Consider the following 19,368-nt stretch of genomic DNA (forward strand, 5'->3'; position numbering starts at 1 on the left):
TCCTGCTGGGCTATCACGGGAATGTCTTTTATAAACCTTTCCCAATTTCATTTCAGGCTCCACTAATATGTCCCTGGAGTAGAGATTACAGATCCCGTTGAGCAGATAAAGATACTTCATCAGAAGGCAAGGGCGTTTATCACTGAGTCTGAAAGTCTTTCTCATAACTTTAAACCTATGCTTTGAAGACCAGGTGGAAATATTGTCAATTCTGGCATTTGGTTCCGAAAGGAATTTGAAATTGTTGCTTCATCTCTCCCCATCGTTTGGTTCTTCTTGGATCCCTGTGGCCATGTCTTTGGGAGATTATCCGGGTTATTAAGGGATGTAGGAGAGTCTAGCCCGCTGAGGCATACGAGAAAGCTAACTCAGCCAAAGCCCGAGAGCAAACCAGAAAATGGCTTCCTACATGATTTCTGTTTTGAGTCTCTGCCCTGACTTCCCCCAGTGATGGACTGTGACCTGAAACCAGAAGCCAAATGAGCCATTTCCTTGCCTGAGTTGCTTTGGGTTGTGGTGTTTCTCACAGCAGCCAAATGAAAGTAGAACATTCTGCAATGATCAACTGACCAAGTAAAGCGACCTTCTGTGTCTACAGTTAGGAGAGAGGTCATCTGAAACTTTGCTTTTCCAAATTCTAAGTGGATGGAGGGGCAACTCACTATCCAACAGATACTGACCCTCAAGCATTGATTGCCTCAAAACTGCAGAAAACATGGTTCATATCTACAGATTACAGCTCTTGAAAAGACTTAGAAGGATTGTTTATAATTAATATTAACAGTGGCTTTCTGTGCGCAAGGTGACAATAACTGGTTTTAATTTCCTTTATAGGTCTGCCTGTGCATTAACAAGTTATATCAAAGTTTCTTGATACGCTGGCCTGGTTATGCCAGTCAAAAATAAAGGGGGGGGAGTGCAGCGTAATTCCATTTATTCTGTTACAATTTCGGAACTTCTTTACAATCTGTCTGAAGTTCTGATTGAATAACTCCATAGCTCCCTATGTTTTTTTTCTGATTACTGGAATTCACAACGAGGATCCTAGCATAATCTCCACTCTGTCCCTCACTAACTACATGGTCTCAAATACCAGAACCTCTGAACTTTGTCACCTATAAAATGGGAATCATGAATAATATCCACCATTCGCCACCCTGAGACAAAGTGGGGTTTCTGAAAATTGCCTAATCCTTCGTAACTGTTTTTCTCAACATGTACAGAGCTTATTTCATGTCGGACATTTGATCTTCAGCTGTGTGTGTTGTATGCACATGCCCATGTTGGTGTTTGTACCTGTGTGTGGGCGCATGTGTGCATAGAGACCAGAGGCCACAGTTGGCTGTTTTCTTTATCACTGTCTATCTTACTCTTGCAGACACTGGAGTGCACTGACTGACTGAGCTGCCTGGAGGTGGCAAGTTTTGGGATCTGCCCGTCTCCACCTCCCCATTTCTGGGATTACAGGTACAAATCATCATGTCCTGTTTTTATGGGCCGGGGATCCGAACTCAGGCCCTCACGCTTGTGTGGTGGGTTTACTGACTAAGTCGCCTTCCCAACCCCGACCTTTAGCCCGGGTTAAGCTGATGTTCTGTGCATGTGTCCTAATTCCTGCAGGACAGAGCCATGCGCTGGTGCTGCCACACTCATAGCACTCTGGCTTGGGAGAAAAAATATTACCGTGACATGTGATGGCAGTTCTGATTATAGAGAATGTGCATGCACACATGCACACACACATCCATACAGGTGTATACACACATATGTGCACACACATGTACAAACACTGCAAACTTAAGAACCGAAAGTACAAACTATTGCTGAAAATCTTTGAAGTATATATAGATTGTGAGGTTTTTTGTAGGTTTATTTGTGGTTTATTTATTTCTCTTCATGAGTGTTTGCTGAAATGTATTCAAGTGTATGTGAATGTGTGTGAGTGTATGTAAGTGTATGTGAGCACCTGGTGCCCACAAAGATTGACAGAGGACACGGATCCCTGGAAATGGAGTTAAAGGCGGTTGTGAAGCATCACGGTACTGGGAACTGAATCCAAGCAAGAGCAACAAGTGTTCTTAACTACTTAACTACAAGGAAAATCAAAATCAGAGCATGCACATGCATGCATACCCCATAAGTATGCTCTCATACACACTCACACACACACACACACACACACACACACAGTTACATATGCATGCACTCACACACACACGGGGATATGGGAATTGTTTTAATAAGATTTCTGACATTGTTTATTGTACATACATGCCTCCATTATAAAAACCAAACTCCATCACAATACATTAAACCAAAGAGCATGGCTGGTCACAAAATCTTCAGCTTTTATTTATTTTTTTTATTCCCAGTAAAGAGTCAAAAGCCAAAGCTGACACTGAGGACCACTGCACCCTGTCTACAAAGAATGAGACCCTCTCACTGGAGGCTTATCTTTCCTCCTGACCCCTTCTCTCATTTCCACTGTTCTACTGTATTTATACTTTGATTGGTACATATCTCAGTGAACATTTGTCAGCGATAGAAGGGCAACCAATACAACCAGTGATATCACTAATGGTAGAAGGGCAAAACCAGTGTCGGTGGTGTGACATCCTCATCAACACAGGCCTCCAGGCGGCCATCAAGATAATGACCTCGGGGAAGTTTTCAATGGAATTCTAATTCCTTACAACCATCACGATAGCCATGGCTACTATTCCTATTTTACAGATGGGAATAGTGAGACAACAGGAGTGGGTGACATTTTAAAATGCCTGGAATTGAAGCAAGGAGGCCACCCAGACTCACTCGCACTCAACCAGTTGTGTCCTCAGCTCTCCACCTCATTATCTCCTTGCCCTAAAACAGAATATGCAATTGCATCAAAGGAACGAACCCTTCATGCAGAAGCTGAGGAATCCGTACAGGCTAGAAGACACCATGCTTACCGGAGAAGGTGGTAACATATCAAAGACATATATACCTCTCTCTCTCTCTCTCTCTCTCTCTCTCTCTCTCTCTCTCTCTCACACACACACACACACACACACACACACACACACAGAGAGAGAGAGAGAGAGAGAGGACAGAGAGAGAGAGAGATAAGGGAGAGAGAGAGGGAGGGAGGGAGGAAGAGAGATAGAGAGAGAGGAAGAGAGAGATCAATATCTTCCTTCTGCAACTTTGAAAATGGAGCTCCAATGTATTCATTGCAAAGTGTCATTAGGGCTGGGATCACTTCACATGTTCCCCATTTGGGGGCAGATTAGAAGGTGCATTAATAACAGAGTTAATATGAAGTGCCGAGGCCTCCACAATCAGAGACAAATAGGACTCAGCCAAATTTCCTGACCACGGAGGCCACGGAGGAACAATTTGGTAGATTTCATCAACAGCTCTAATTATGTTCCTGTCAAGTTGAGAACAAAGTAATCCATAACTGGGGGGCGTTCAGACGCGGCAAGGAAGAGGAATTTATGCCCAAGACACGGGGTCCATTCTGTAGTTAGTGCATACAACACTTGACTAGCAAGTGGGCTCAAAAAGGAATGTATTTGGGGAAACGCAGCCCTGTCACTTTGAGAGGCTTGCTGGGGCAAGCGTAAAAAGAGGCCTGACTCCTGCTAGGTCCTGTTGATGCAAGCGTCTGAACTCAGGGTATTACAAGCTCTGGAAATGGAGGTCAAGGATGTAGGATGGCACCCCTAAACGCCTCTCAGATGTCTTTTCAACCACTAGACTCGCCATGTTCCTTGGGAAGATTTGTGGGCAGACTTCTAAGCATGGCAGGAGGGATGGGGCAGAGAGGGAGCCAATAAGGAGACAATCTCGGAAACAGATTTTTAAAAAATATCATTTCAGTCCTCAAATAGCATTATCATCAGAGGTATGAGGATATTGTTTGAAGAAAATAAAAGGATCCTTTTAACCAGCTATAGATAAAGAACTAATGGAATATGCTGGAGAAACCCTTAGGAACGGAAACCAAAATGTCACAATCCCCTTGCCTCCTCCAGCCTGCTTCTTCCACCTAAAACCAAACCCCGAGACAGATGGTTTGAATGGGGTTGGAGGGGGGCAGGAAAAAGGAGGACGAAGAGGGAGGTTGGCAGTGGGGGGCCAGAGGTAAATTTGAGTGATCTTCCATGTCTACTGGACATGACTCTGCCACTCCAACAGCAGGCAGCTTCATATATGGCCCTCACGTTCAGTGTTTCCCAGTGAGGAGGGGCTGAGGGTGGAGTGGCAATGCCTGCACTGGGTGTCTTAGTCAAGAGGTAAAACTGATGACGTCAGCAGCAGCTCGGAGGCTCTGTAAACTGGAGCACCTTACTGCAAATTATGCAAAAAAAACCCACAACTAATTGCATTATTAGCAAAAATTACATTTAAAAATAGCGTCACAGAAAGAACTAAAATTATCTAATTATCTAATCTAAGCTCGCTTTTGCCAAATGAGTTTTGGGGAAAACATGGGGTTTTCTGATTCTAGATCAACAGGGGGTAGGGGAAGAGATAGAGGGAGAAAGAGAAAGAGAGAGAGAGAATGGGAGAGAGAGGGAATGAAGGAAGGAGAAAGGAAAGAAGGGAGGGAGGGAGAGAGACTTTAGTGTCCTAACAAAATATTAATAATAGACATAGTAAATAAATTTTATAGCAGTTAAGGCAAACTGTAAGATTCATATCATTTTTAGCCAGTTCAAAATGTTATGTTTTTTATATAATCAGTTCTGTGTGTGTGTGTTTTTGTGTGTGTGTGCATGTGTGTTTGTGTGTGTGTGCGTGTGTGTGTGTGTGTAACTGGGGACAGGACCTAGGATCTCATGCATGTCATGCAAGGGCTTTACCATGGAGTGTCATCCCTCCCCAGCCCAGGTATAATAAGGCCTTGATCAGCTACAAGTAATTGTGTCTGCATTAACGTGAGGACAACTAGGACTCTGCTAAGCTGCACTTTGGTTTTTAAGGTATGTTCAAGCACAAGGGTGGAAATAAGCTCGCCGTCCCAAGAAGATGAAAAGGGGCATGTGTCGGCATGGTTCACACCCACTCACATGTGAACACATATGTGTAAAAGCATAATGATGACCGTTCTTTTCCTTGGGTCATTTTTACACGTTATCTGCCTATGTGTCAGAATTCTTTCTTGCTTTAGTTTGCACACACGGCCTTCAGGGTGGCTTTGGGATGCTTAGGGTTCTCATGATCTCAAGGTTCTTATACAGGAAGGCAAGGCAAGACAGCACATCTGATTCTGAAAGCCAACGCTGTGCAATCACCCATCTAACGTCGCTGTACTTTTGACACCACTGTATGGTGTAGGTTTTGTCCCTCACCTCGTCTTCTTCGTTTTAGAGCCGTCACCATCTCTACTCAACAAAGGCAGCTATTGCAGGAAAAATGAACATGGACAAAGAAGCAGCCATATTCCAGGGAATCCTCGTTCAACATCAGCTGGAGCTGCTAAGGAGTGCTCCCTGGGACTGTTAACTTTAACATGATTCTCCTGTGGGAAGGGACAATAGATTGGTCCCCCAATCCTGGAGACTGAGAGACAAGCCACCTACTGAAATGCCATCCTGCTTTGAGGCCATGTGATGTAACTCTTTGGGTCACATCTGAACGCTTGGCAAAGGAAGCCTGCAAGTTAATATGCCAAGTGGTCATATAACTAAGGAGCATGTGACAGAGCACCCGACACTCAGGGTCTAGAGAAGAAGGGTGCCGCTTTCTGGAATAGTCCAATGACATCATCCATTTGGTCTCACTTCACTATACAGCTGGCAAGATGTGGGGATTGATTGCCAGCATCATCAGACAACTGTGGTGTGGGATAGTAATTTCTCAATAACTACATGACCATGACCAATCATGAACGAAGACAACTGTGATGCCCACCAGAACACCTTGGCCATGGAAGGGATAAAGAACACAGCAGAGAAATCGCTGACTTGTGGTAATAGAGCCTTCATGGGGAGCGTCACCACACTCTCCCTTGACATTCAAGCCATCCTTCCTGCTCCTGCCTCCTACCCCAGAATCTCACAGTCCTGGAGACTATCAGAGTACAAGACGGTGGATGGGTGACTGGAGATGGGTTCCAAGGATGCAGCTTTAAGGGTGGTCATCCAGTGTTGTGTGGCAATTTCCTCTGAATGGAAACATTCTATCCTAGAAGAAAGCTTATCACCATCCAGGAGGTAGACCACGTCCCAAGACTGAGGAAGACAAGACTCATGAGGCCGTTTCCCAAGGTTATATGAGCAGAAACAACTATCAGGGAGGAAGCTCTCCCACCTCTTGAGCTGCCTGCAATTAGTGCAGGAAGAGCAGCAGATGCTGCTCTCAAATGTCCTCATCCAGGGCAGTGAGGGTTCTCAGAGATCCTGTTGCCTTTGAGTCAGCCATTTTCCTGCAAGCCAGCTCATCCATCCTCCTGCAGTCTCATTCCCCCGTGTTGGGTGAATAGACATTTGTCCATGTTGCCCCAGTTAACTACACACAGTACCATGCCAAGGGAAGTATTTTTTGGTAATGCAGCTGCCTGAGTCACCCACTCACCTTTGAGGAACCTCCCCCAAACTCACTGGTTCATCAAGCTGTGTTGGAACACAAGTCTTTCTTTGACCTGTCAGTAACCTCTCTGGGGTGAACAGAGATTCCATCATGCCTCTCCAAGAGAAATAACAGGACAGGACACACTGTAGAGCAAAGACCACTACTGCTCAGATGAGCTATCAGTGTGTGCACGCTTCTTCACTTCTGCTCTAGAGGCTTAGTGTAGTACGGGGCTGCTCGGTGGTTCCTGGTTGCTCAGCCCCAAAATAACCACACAGAAACTGTATTAATTAAATCACTGCTTGGCCCATTAGCTCTAGCTTCTTATTGGCTAACTCTGATATCTTAAGTTAATTCATCTCCATTAATCTGTGCATCACCACGAGGTCTTGGCCTACCAGCAAAGTTTCAGCACATCTGTCTCCACTGGAGGCTCCATAGCTTCTCTCCGACTCCGCCTCCTTTCTCCCAGCATTCTCTTTAGTCCCGCCCTGCCCCCCCCCCCCCGCCTCCCTACCTAGCTCTGTTCCCCTATAGCTCTGCTATAGGCCAAAGCAGTTTCTTTATTTATCAATGATAATCACAGCATACAGAGGAAAATCCCACACCAGCCTAGAGCTGGTTATCTCAGGTCTCCTCACTTAGCTCATGAGAGGCCTTGCATATGGGTAAGTGCTCACAAATTACCCGTGGATTTACTTTCTGGAGGAAAAACTGTGTAACTCATCAAAAGATCATTTAAATGTTATTCTTGGATTTTTATAGAGGAATTATTCAGTCACATGATATTTTGAAAATAGGTAATTTACAAATAACACATAAGGTGCGAAAATCCGTTTGGTCCAAAGAATCCAATCCTAAGATCTGTGGTGCTCAGTCACCGGGTCCAAGGCTGTCCTGGCTGCCACTACCCTCAGTGGCAGCCTCCCAGGCTCCTCTCCCTTCTTGTGGCAATTACAGAGCATCCCTGTAGATCTGTAAGTGTAGTGGCTCGCTGATACTGAACTGCTTCTAGGAACTTTGTCTATGCTTTAAGATCGGGACTTACTGCTGCTGTGAAAAATTTGACACCCCAAATTAGCCAATTAGTACCCCATCCATTGTTCGTTTTAATTCTTTTAAAGAAAGAGCCAGTAAACACTGCTTAGGGCTAAACTCGGGAGAAGAGCAAGCTCAGGCTTCTACATCAAGGTAGTTGATCCAATTACCAAATTTCTCTCAGTACAGCTGCCCTTGGGCTATTTGGCTCATTGTGCATCTGAAAGGGATTCTTTAGAGCCTTTGCTGAGGAAAACCTGCCAACTCCCTGGTGCCTCCACACAGCTGTACAGAACACGCAACTGGCAATAAACAGTATGGCCATTACGTCTATTGATGCTGGCTTAGGACGGGCCTAACTGTCATGTCATGGGGCCATTCCTTATGTAGTGTGGAAAGGGCATCACACTTTGTGACCGTCAAAGATGAGGAGGAGGCCAGGCATGGCGGTGCACACTTTGAATCCCAGCACTCTGGAGGCAGGCAGAACACTGTAGGTCTGAGGCCAACCAGGTCCACATGGTAAGTTCCAGGCTAGAGAGACCTTGTCTCAAGCCAGCCCCCCAACAAAAAAGAAAGATGAGATGAGGTGCTGGGATGGACCTCACTTGGTGGAGTGTTTGCCTAGGATATTTGAAGGCCTGGGTTCAATCCCCAGTGCTAGATAAACCAGGGATGTCCACATTCAGGAGATAGAGGCCCAAGAACCAGGGGTTCAAGATCAATCCCAGTGTGGTGAATTTGAAGGGTAACCTGGGCTATTGAAAACTGTCCCAGAAAGGGAAGAAGATTTCGATGGATCAATAAAAGTGAGTTGGGGATATGTTGAAAGTCCTGGAACAAAGGCTGGGCCACTGAAGTCACCGTCAGGAGAAAACTTAGAAAACATCACTTTGAAAAGCTGGGTCCTTCAAGTCATGGGGTATGCACCACATGACTCTGATGAGCCTTGCCCAGTCCTATTGGACATTTAAGACGAGAAGTCGAGGGTGGAATGTCCAAGTGAGTGCCGTGTGATAGGTGAACTTTGGAGCATCCATGACAGAAGACTTGGGACAAGAGATGTCAGAGACTAGGAAACAGTGGCTGCCTAAGAACTAGAGAGAAAGCAAGGCATGAACTTCACGGGACTGGGAAAATGAAGAATGTGGGGAGGGGCATCTGCACAGTGGGCAGAAAGCCACAGAGGGCAGCTAGAAGGCCTGGCATGCGGCTTGCAGCAGGAGGATCAGGATAGTGCACTAGGTCTGCTGGAAGAAAGGACTATGACTATCTTCACCAGAAAAATGAGAAAGGGAATCCAGGGTGTGGTACCAGACACCTGTAATCCCAATACTTTGGAGATGGAGGTAAGAGCATCAGAAGTCCAAGGCCAGCCTTGGCTATATAGTCAGTTCTGGATCAGCCTGGGCTACATTATAAAACTCTATCTAAAAAATAAAAATAACAGAAGTCATGAATGAGGAGGTAGATAAACTTTTCCTAAACATCACATAACACACACATATAGGGAAGCCTCGCATGACATCCACAATTATGCATGATTTTTTATATTTTTAATTAATAGAAACAGATACTCTGAAAGGAAAGAGAACGCTGTTAAGTGCTTCAGAGCTCAAGCCCCTGCACCTGGGGAAAGACCAGTTGATCTAGAGATGGGAAGGTCAGCAGTGACCTCAGAGAGAGCAATTAAGGGAAGTGATGCAGGACCTGGACCACAGCGCTGAGGAGGGGCCCACGGGGACCTGGGAGAAACTGGATTCATGAGACATTTTTAAGAGACCTAGTGGTGAGAGGAAGAAAGACGCAAGCTGAGCTGGGGGGGGGGGCAGTCATCAAGGGATGGAGAGCTTCTGTGTGTCCCTTGCCTTTGTGGAATCACAGGTCTGCCCCACAAGAATGCGCAGAGGGGCTGACAGGGCGGAATCTCAGAGAGCATCAATAGGATGGGACCGGCTTTGGTGTATTCCTCTGAGGTGGGAGAAGCAAAGACACCAAAGCTCTATTGAACTTGACAGCAACCAAGAGTGGCCAGATGGGGCAGGGCGACAACCTCCAGGCCCTTGAGTGAATCACAGGACTCCAGCGACAGACAGGAACTGCCTGATTTGACAAAACAGGGTTCGCAGAATTGGGGTGCAGTGTTTATTGACAGTTGCTAATGAGAGGACTCAGCGAAAGAGATTTTTAATGTCTTGCAAACAAACTGCTCAACTTCTTTTTGTTTTGCATTGTACTTTTAATCCCTACATATGTGTGTGTTTCTGGTCACCTACGCACCAACTGCATGAAGTACCGGCAAAGTCCAGAAGAGGGCATTTGATGCCCTAGGACTGGAGGTGGTGAAGGGAATCAAACTTGGGTCCTCTGCAAGACCAGCAAGTGCTCTCTCTCCACCCTCCCCCCACCCGGAAACTCCTTTTGTCTGCGAGGCCCACTGTTCTGGAAATGCGCTGCCCTAGATCAACAGTGGCAGTGTCTCAAAAGGCAGTTTTTGTTTTTGTTGTTGTTGTTAAGTACAGACTTTCTTATATTTTACCACTCAAACAAGCAAAGCATTTTAGGAATTCTTGGGGTCACTTAAGCCCCTGGGGTAACAAGCCTGGGGTAATCGTGAGAAACATACTTACGACCACTAGCCTGACTTTCCAAGCTAGCAAATTAGCGTGTGCAACTGCTAGACTCTGTCCAGCCCGAGCAGACAGGCGTGCAGGAGTGTTATCTTCAAGTCAGCAAGGCTTTTGGCTGCTCCTCGGACTAGGGCTGCCTGCGGGTATCATGGGTCATCTCCAAGTCTGCCGAGACAGACGACAGACAAACCTTAAGAAACAAGAAAACAGATCTTCCCTGTCATTCTGGGTTCCTTCTTGTTTTGAAACTCACTGTATAACCCAAGGATACCATCCAGCTTAGGGGCATCCCCCTGCCTCAGCCTCTGTGTGCTTGAAAGACAGTTGTTAGTGACCACGCCTGGCTTTCTGGTTTGCAAGGCTCTTTGGATAAGAATCAGGTCTGCTCATTTCCAACAAGCGAACTCCAGAGAGGGACTCGATGAAAAGCGGGTTTCTTTTCTCACCGGAGAGTTTGAACCCGACAGCAGTGACTCACTCACTGGACCTAACTGCGCTTCTTTTGTTATTTTGCCTTATATCCTTACTTCTTTATCTCTATAGCCATGGGCCTTAGCATGAGTGCAGTCTCCCCGAGGGGACGTGACATGGGCTCAGTGGGCTCAGCAGCAAGGTGGCAGGAACACAGAGGATCGCTCCTCTCTCGGCTCCCTGTCCTCGAAGAGGGGCACTGAACAGAGTGTTACCACAACCACCAGCCATGGCTTTTTCTTTTCTTCCTAGAAGCAATCACCAGTATCAGTCGGGCCAGCAGAGCGAGCCCAGCGTGCAAACATTTTAGCTCATTTAAAATCCTCCCGCAGCCGAATCAGACATGACAAGACCATGGCAGAAGGAGAGGCTATTATCCAAAATGAGAGAGGTGGCAGACGGCTGAGAGTGACCCGAGTAGCAGAGACGAAACGGGGGAAAGACGAGAAATCACTGAGAATGGCAGTTCCAGAGGAAACAGGCTGTGCTACTGTAGAGAGTACACCCACACAAAGACACCACCCCTACCAGGGCACCACACACTACAAGAGAAAAGCCAATACTTTCCAGCTTTAGCACTGGGCAGAAAACACACACACACACACACACACACACACACACTCAAAGAGCTTAGAGAACGAAAGGGTCTGAATAAAATACCACGAAAAGTTATCCGTCCAGTCACAGGTAAAAATAGACACTTGGGGGAAAGGGGGGAGAGGGAGCTCTTTTTATAAAAATGCCCCATTTTCAGGGTGAATTAAACCATAACTTCTAACTTGAATTCATGTGCAGATATTAACTAATTATTTTTAGGGGGTAGGAGAGAGAGTCATTGACTTGGAACCAACATATTCTACATTAAAAGGAAGCCAGGGGTCACCAGGTCACCAGGAGGAGGATTTGACACAGTATGCTAGAAAAGACAACATATCCAAAGGAGCCCAATGGACTCGTAAGCCACAAACCTTGACCACTGTTCCCAGCACCATGTGACATATGCAGCCGGAGCTTCCCCCGGGGACGTGTCCTTTGGAAGAGTTATCATTCAAAAGGGCTGAGATTAATTTTGTCTAATGTCGTGGGGACACAACACTCGTGGAACAACCCCAGTGTCAGCAGCCTTCAGAAGCTTCGTGCTGTTGAGTTTCCTCCCCAGACAGGAATACAAACTCAGAGGAGCCAGTACCTAAAAGCCCTGACCTCCAGACTCTGGGTTACAAAGCAGGTGTGCGGGGGGGGGGGGGCGCTTTATTCAGCCCGTATCTTCACAATACCTCTTCGTTTAGACAGTGCTACCAAAGAGGGGCAGTAGCAAACTGCTGTAGACTGGTCCTTGGCCCCCCACCTGTTTCTCCTCCCGGTATGTGACATTAGGTCAGGCACACAGAGGAAGTCCAGGCTACATCGCCCCCTGCTCACCCTCACGCCACTATCTCAGGACCCTTGACCAACACTTAGTTCTGATTTTGGTAACAGTGCAAAAGTGGCGGTGGCTTGGCGTCGGGAACAGGTTAACGGTGTTTTCACCGCATCAGAGCATCCTTTGCCCATAAACAGCTGCTAGATAACAGCCAGTACCCACACGTTTTCTCAATCTCCCCTCAGTTTGGATGACGTAAAAACCCATGACGCTGCCTTCTCTTAGGTGCAGGGACAGGAGGCAGGCCAGAGGACACCTGCAATAAAGAACTGGTAAAATACAGGAGAAAAGGGGTCAACAACTTGAGATCATATCCTTCAGGTCACTATTCTCAGACCAATCGGAGACATGTTTAAGGATGGAGTAACTGCTTCGTAGCTGCCGCTAAGACCCCCAGAATGAGTTCTTAGTTTGATATGGAAGCAATTAAAACATAGATTTTTTTAAAAAAAATTGAGAAAGCCAGGGCAGAAACAAAGCAGAAGGAAAGAGAGAGAGGGAGGGAGGGAGGGAGGGAGGGAGGGAGGGAGGGAGGAGGAGAGAGAAAATGAGAATGAATTAGTGATTAGTGAGCACATAAACCTGCACAGGGGATGGGTTTTCAGCACAACCCTTCCCAAGGTGTTTTTCCTTTAGGACAGTTCCCAACCTTCCTAACACTGCAACCCTTTAATACAGTTCCTCATGTTGTGGTGACCCCCCAACCATAAAATTGCTACTTCATAGCTATCATTTTGCTACTTCTATGAATCATATTTAAAAAAAAAAAAAAACCTGTGTTTTCTGATGGTTTCAGGCAGTCTCTGTAAAGGGGTATGGGTCACAACCCCCAGGTTGAGAACCACTACTTGAGGCACTCTCAAGGCACAAAAGATAGGAGTCTTTCCAGAGCAGACAACTTCCTTTGCCCTCCTCCTCCTCTTCTTCTCCCTCTCTCTCATATCCAGGCTAACCACAAACTGCCTATGCACCTGAGGATGACTCTGAACTTCTGATCCTCCAGCCTGTACCTCCCAAGGGCTGGGGTTACATGCTTGCACCCCTATGCCTGTAATTCTGGGGATGCCTGGGATTGAATATGGGGCTCTGTGCATTCTAGACAAACATTCTGTCCACTGAGCAACATCCCTAGGCCGTAAACATCTTACTTTTAACCCCAGAGGCCAGCCATCTGGTGAGCATAGCCTGTGTGCTCTCCTTGTCCTGGCAGGGTCCACAGGAATTCAATCAGGAAGGAAAACGCAGAGGGCAGGCAGCACCGGAGAAAAACCAGCTGCCAGCTTCCTTTAGGACGGAACGTTAACATGAAGGGACAAGGTCTGAGAGCATTTTGCAGCCCACTTTAGAGAGCAGTTAAGAATAATGTCTCCTTGGGATAGCAGCAGAGCCAGGAAAAAGAGAAACGGGAAGACGGGTGACGTCTAGCAGGTTGATTTTAGCACACCGACCCTGCTCTACTCCCCTCCAGCCTGCAGAGGCAGGTGAAAAGTACAGAAAGGAATACTGCATCTAGCTTTGTCAGACAAAACAAAACAAAGCAGCAGCTTTCAAAATGATACAATGTAATTCTAGCAGTTGGAACGCTGAAACAGAAGGATTGCACAGGTTCAAGGCCATGAGCTCCATAGGAAGCTCTAGGGTAGCCTGGACTACAGAGGAAGCTCTAGGGCAGCCTAGGCTATAGAGGAGGCTCTAGGGAAGCCTAGGCTATAGGGTAAGATAGAGTAGGAGCCCATCTTAAAAACAAACGACAACAAACATAAACCAGAACAGTCGGCATGCTTATTAAACCCAGGCTCGGGAAATTGGAAAAATATTATTAATCTTTAACATAAAAAAGAATGTCCACGTTTTAGAATAGCCCAGATGATTTGCAAAAGAAAACCAAGACAGAACAAAAGCACCTCTGATCACCATGATGGCGTTCCATCCTCATCACGGCTCTCAGCTTTCATCTTTTCAAGGCTAACATAACATGAACCTGGGCCATTAAAAAGATCTTTAAAAAACGTCTAGAAACTTACTGCCAGCTTGGATAGAATAAGACCTGAAGATATTTTTCTCCAATATCCATACAGTGAGAAACACTGACACATCTATGGCTGAAGGTGATTCTAGACGCAAGGCCTCCCAAAGACTGCTTTGAGCCTCACACGCTGGCTGTGATGCGAAGCACACAATCGCTGGATTATTCCTTAAGTGCACAGCATTCCATAAAGTCCCTTTATAAACTGGAATTGAAACCCCGACCTATGGATCCTGTACTGCCATAAAATGAGACCTGAGTGTAGCTAGGTAGTAGGCTACTTGCCTAGCTTACACAAGGCTCTCAGCTTGATTCTTCATGCCCAGAAGAGAGGGAAACAGTGCCTGACTACAGTCCAAGTCTGTATTCATTCCTTTATTTCACCTTCAAGAAGACTGAAGAAATTCCTTTTTCCAACTTGCTCTAAACTCGTGGTTACCAGGCACTCCAACAGAACACGTGGGGTCTCCATAGCTCAAATGTTACTAAAGAGAAAAATTGAAGCACTAAAGAGAAAACTCTTTTTTAAAAAAAAAAAATCCCTATGCATCAGGTCAGCAAGAAGGCTCCGTGAGTGAAAGCAATTGCTGAACAAGCCAGCTTAAGGGACCCTGATCTCTGGACACCCAGTAAAGAAGAGAGAACCAACTCCAAAGCCTTGTCCTCTGACCTCCACACAAGCTCTGTGACGTGTGTACACCCCACCCTCCCCCACACACATGTGATGATGATAATAAGTCTTACGGCTGGAGAGATGGCTCAGCATTTAAGACCGCAGGCTGTTCCTCCCGAGGACCTGAGTTCAGTTCCCTCAGTCACACGGCAGCTCACAACCGCCCGCACCGCCAGTTCCAGGTGATCTCATGCCCCCTTCTTGCCCCCACAGGTGCCAGGCATGCACACCGCATACTTACATGCATACAGCTAAAACACTCATACATACAGATTAAAAAAATAAAAATATATTGTTTAAAAAATTAAATTTCTATTCATCTTCTCAATCCTGTCTCAATAAAGGGAGTTCTTTAAAAACTAAGTTCTTTCTGTTGTAGGTTGAATTTTTCAATTTTGGTGGATTTGTTTTCTTTTCCTCTTTGAAATCCTACATGAGAAGCAGGAAGCCTCAAAATTATATTATTATTATTATTACTATTATCATTATCATTAATATTAACCACCTTTTGTTTCCATGGTACTTTACAGAATATTCCATCAGCGGAAGTGTTAACCAGGTCAGGAAGACTAACTTTCCCAAGGTATTAAATGGAAAGATGTTGAATTACGTTAAATGCCCCACGTTGAGCTGACATCCCTTCCCCCTTTTTAATGAAAGCTAAGATTGATGAAAAATACCACTTATCTACATTAAGGGTCAAAATCTCTCACAAAAGGCGCTTCTGGTTCAACACATGGGAACAGAGGCAGTCTTCCATAATCCAGGGCCCAGGACGCGGATCACATTCTGATGATCCAATTAATGGTGGGGTACTTTGCAATAACCGGGCAAGCAAGGCCCCTAACAGATTGTGGGACTGTAACATCAATTTCTTAAGTGCATTTAAAGGATTACAAATGTTGGTCCTGGCTTGAGATTGAAACACCTTTCGAGGTGCTCCGAACCACATTACCGTAATTGGGTACCTGACTTAATGACATTTTTTCTGATGGGTGAGTCGAATACACTGGAATTAAGATTTCTGTCTGGTGTACTATGCTTTTCTCCTCTCTCTTTTTTTTTTTAAATTTTCCTTGAAACATAAATCTGAAGTGAAATGCCTCTCCTTTCATCTAGATAGCTTTAATTACAGCCCTTGGGATTCTGAGGTTTGTCCTAATTTTACCTCCAGCACTGTTTGGGTGCACCTTCCTCGGAGCTTGGTATCTTACCACACAGCACTCAGGTGATGCACATACAGGTCTTCCCTTAACTACAGTGAGAGAATGAGGGAAGGGAAGACAGAAAGACGAGGAAGATGAGGACAGACAATGCTCCTGCTTTCCCTTTCTTCCAGGTGAGGTGAGCATCTTCACAACTGCAGAGGACTCATGTGGAGCTTATTTGCTGGACTGACGATTAGAACCAGACTCTCCCTGGGTTATTCTTTCTCAAGTCAGTTCAAGGAAGAACTGAAGAGATGGCACCTTCTTGATAGTTTCACCTGTATGCTACTAAGTACCCCAACTTAGAGGAAACAGCAGTACTTAACTTCCTGGTGTAAACCTCCCCAGCGCCTGCTGTTGTTGAGTGACTAAAATCTGAGACCTTGCTTTAATCCGAAAGGTCCGACAAACTCTGCTGTGCTCAGCTCTGCTAGGCGGATTCAAACGCTCTCAAATGCTTACCCTGGACTCTGACTCCGTCCAGTCTCTCATCGAAATGTACCATATTCCTCTCCATTCAGACCATCTGCCTCAAAGATGCCTCTGTGTGCACTTTCAGGATCCTCTTGAAATACAGGCTTGCAGCACATCCTCATCCACTGTAAACAGCGGGCATGGTCCCATTCCATCCAAAGTCACACGGCCCTCTTGTGTGTTCTATGTGTGCTTTCAGATACACGCGAACTCGTCATACATGCAGCACATACTCAAACTTGATGGTTTCCTGGACGCAGCGGGGACTGTTTGATTCACTAACATGATACGAGCAATCGCAATAGTATCTGGCACAACTCAGATATTGGTCTAGTTGACCTGAACTCAATTGTGGCATGACTGATTCTGCCTAATTATTCCAGTCTCAAGCACAACGTTCTCTTCACTGAAGAGCCAACATGACTCTTATCCAACCCTCTCTTCAGCCAATCATGTATTACTGTCTTCCTTCCAGTATCAGCATCTGAAATATCACATGCACAGACATACAAATGTCTGTGAGTATAGATGGATTTTGTCTGTCCTCCATGTGGGTACTGCGGAATTCAGAGAGCATAGAAATATTCTTCTAACTTGTTCACTTTGATGTATTTAGTGCTATAAATAGCATATGGCACACAGAATAGGAACCACGAGTACACAGTAGGTGTGAATAAACCCTAAGCATGAGTCGCCAGATAAGCAAGAATCCTTTTCAGAGCCGAGTTACACATGGCAGAGTTCTGGACCTAATTTTTATCAGTGGTACAGTAAAGACCGAAGAGTGTGGAGCTGATGTGTGGACCACGTCATCTCGCTGCCTGCCTGGAGGGGAGAAAAGACTGATGACTTCTGGGAGATGAACAAGAGCTAGGATGGTACATGGAACTTGAGTAAAGCTGCCTTTGGGCAGAGGTGGGAGAAAGGAGGCCTGTCTGGTTGCTTCCCACCTCCGCCACGCTGTGTCCCTTGGCTGCTGGCAAACTATGGCACTGTCCTAATCCAAGCTGAAGACCCATCAGCCTCCATCACAACACCTGACTCAGGTTTTCCTTCCCCAGGAAACAGGGGCTCTGGAACTTTCGGGTTCATCCTTGTCCTGCGGCTAGAGCATCCACCTCAGGCTTCAGACCCCGCCCCCAAATCTGTCACCTTAGAATGGAGCTAGTGTGGTCAGCTTCCAGACTGCAAAGCTACAACCGCTGTGAGTGGCAAGCATGGTACAGTCCCACAGAAGAGTGGTGTGCCCTCCTCCTGGGTCACCTCTGCTGCCCTCTCCAGCAGAAGGGAAAGGAGATCTCTTCCCATTTCAGCAGGGCAAGAACCATACACACGGGCCTCTAGAACTTATTTAATAGTAACCATTTCATTTTTTTAAAAAAAATTCCTGCTGGTAAAATCTATTTTTGCAAAGGCACAGTAGAATTCTGAGGGTGCATACAGCCTGCATGCAGCCCTAGCCCTGCAAAACAAAGCAAACAGGGTTGGGACACAATCCATTGATAGAGACCCGACCTAGCATGGCTGTCTAAGGCCCAAGGTTCTATTCCAGTACTGTGGAGATATATATGGAAGGAATTTAAATCATTCATGAACCTAAAACTCCTGAATGATATTTTCAAGTTTGTGTCTTCACTGTCATTTCTGTTTGTACACCCATATAGTTGATCTTTTACTCTAGATGCTGGGGGAGCACTTCTGTCTTTAAAACTCTTGATAAACAGTATCAGAGATGGGGTTCAGTGGTAGAATGATTGGTGATTGCCAAGCATGTACAGGGCTCTATGTTCAAACATCAGTAATACACAGATACACACACATGCACACACACATACACACACATATACCAGACACACACCACACACACACACACATCACACCACACGCACATATGCCAGACACACACACACTACACACATACACACACATCACACCATACATACCACATACACAAATGTTAGACACAACCCACACATTACATCATATCTCACACACATATACCACATACCACCACACAACAAACACACGCACACACCAGATACACACCACATACATATACATGCACAGCATATACACACCATACATACACAGACCATACACTATATGCACATGCACACACACACACACACATACACACACCCCACCACCACCACCACCACCACCATGTTTCTAATAAATATTTGTCTACAGTAAAACATTTTCTGACAGAAGTCATTGTGTAAAGTTAACAATGCCCTATAATAGGTATTATGTTGTTCCAGGTTTTGACCTAAAAAAAAAAAGGCAACCATAAACAAGTGTTCCCACTTGAAGGGGCTGGTAAACTTTACCCATAGATGGTCTGACTATATTTCATGCTTTTTGAACCACATGGTCTTTGTCCCAATGAATCGGCTTTGCCAAAGACAACACGTAAAATGTGCCAGTAAATGTATTCACAGAAGCAGGTAGAGGGCAAGGCTTGGCCACAGTCTCCAAGCTGTTATCTGTCAATGAGACCTACTGTTGATATCTCTGAGGGAGTTCAGATAACCAGAATCCACATACATGTCAGGTGTGCATGACAAGCCATCTGTACTTCCAGACTCAGAAGGACCAGACAGGGAATTGTACAGAGCCTGTCTAGGCAGGCTACCTATATGGGTGAACTCTGAGTTTGAGAGAACTTGACTCAGGATAAGGTAGACGAGCGATCAGTAAGGATGCTCAACAGCAACCTTGGACCTCGGCACTTCCTGCTCACACACATGCTAACACTCCCCCAATATACATATGCTCCCACAGTCATGCAGGGACATATACACACAGGCAGATAGCAGAGACAGTGCACATACATGCGCACATGAAAAGAAGAAAGGGGGAGG

At 45.8% G+C, this 19,368-nt stretch overlaps 1 protein-coding gene across 16 annotated transcripts in view; it reads right to left on the minus strand.

The window, feature by feature from the left end:
* Esrrg (estrogen related receptor gamma) overlaps positions 1-19,368 on the minus strand; it is a 613,673-nt gene that overhangs the window by 314,262 nt on the left and 280,043 nt on the right. Inside the window, exon 3 of one of the 16 annotated variants that reach the window (XM_085687560.2) lies at positions 10,230-10,419. The exons of the other annotated variants lie outside the window; for them this stretch is intronic. The gene's annotated coding sequence lies outside the window, so the exon portion shown is untranslated. The remainder of the gene's footprint in view (positions 1-10,229; positions 10,420-19,368) is intronic. 16 annotated transcript variants of the gene reach the window in all.

Source organism: Myodes glareolus, chromosome 5 (assembly GCF_982192425.1).
Source record: "Myodes glareolus chromosome 5, mMyoGla1.1, whole genome shotgun sequence".
In the NCBI taxonomy this organism is placed as follows: Eukaryota; Metazoa; Chordata; class Mammalia; order Rodentia; family Cricetidae; genus Myodes; species Myodes glareolus.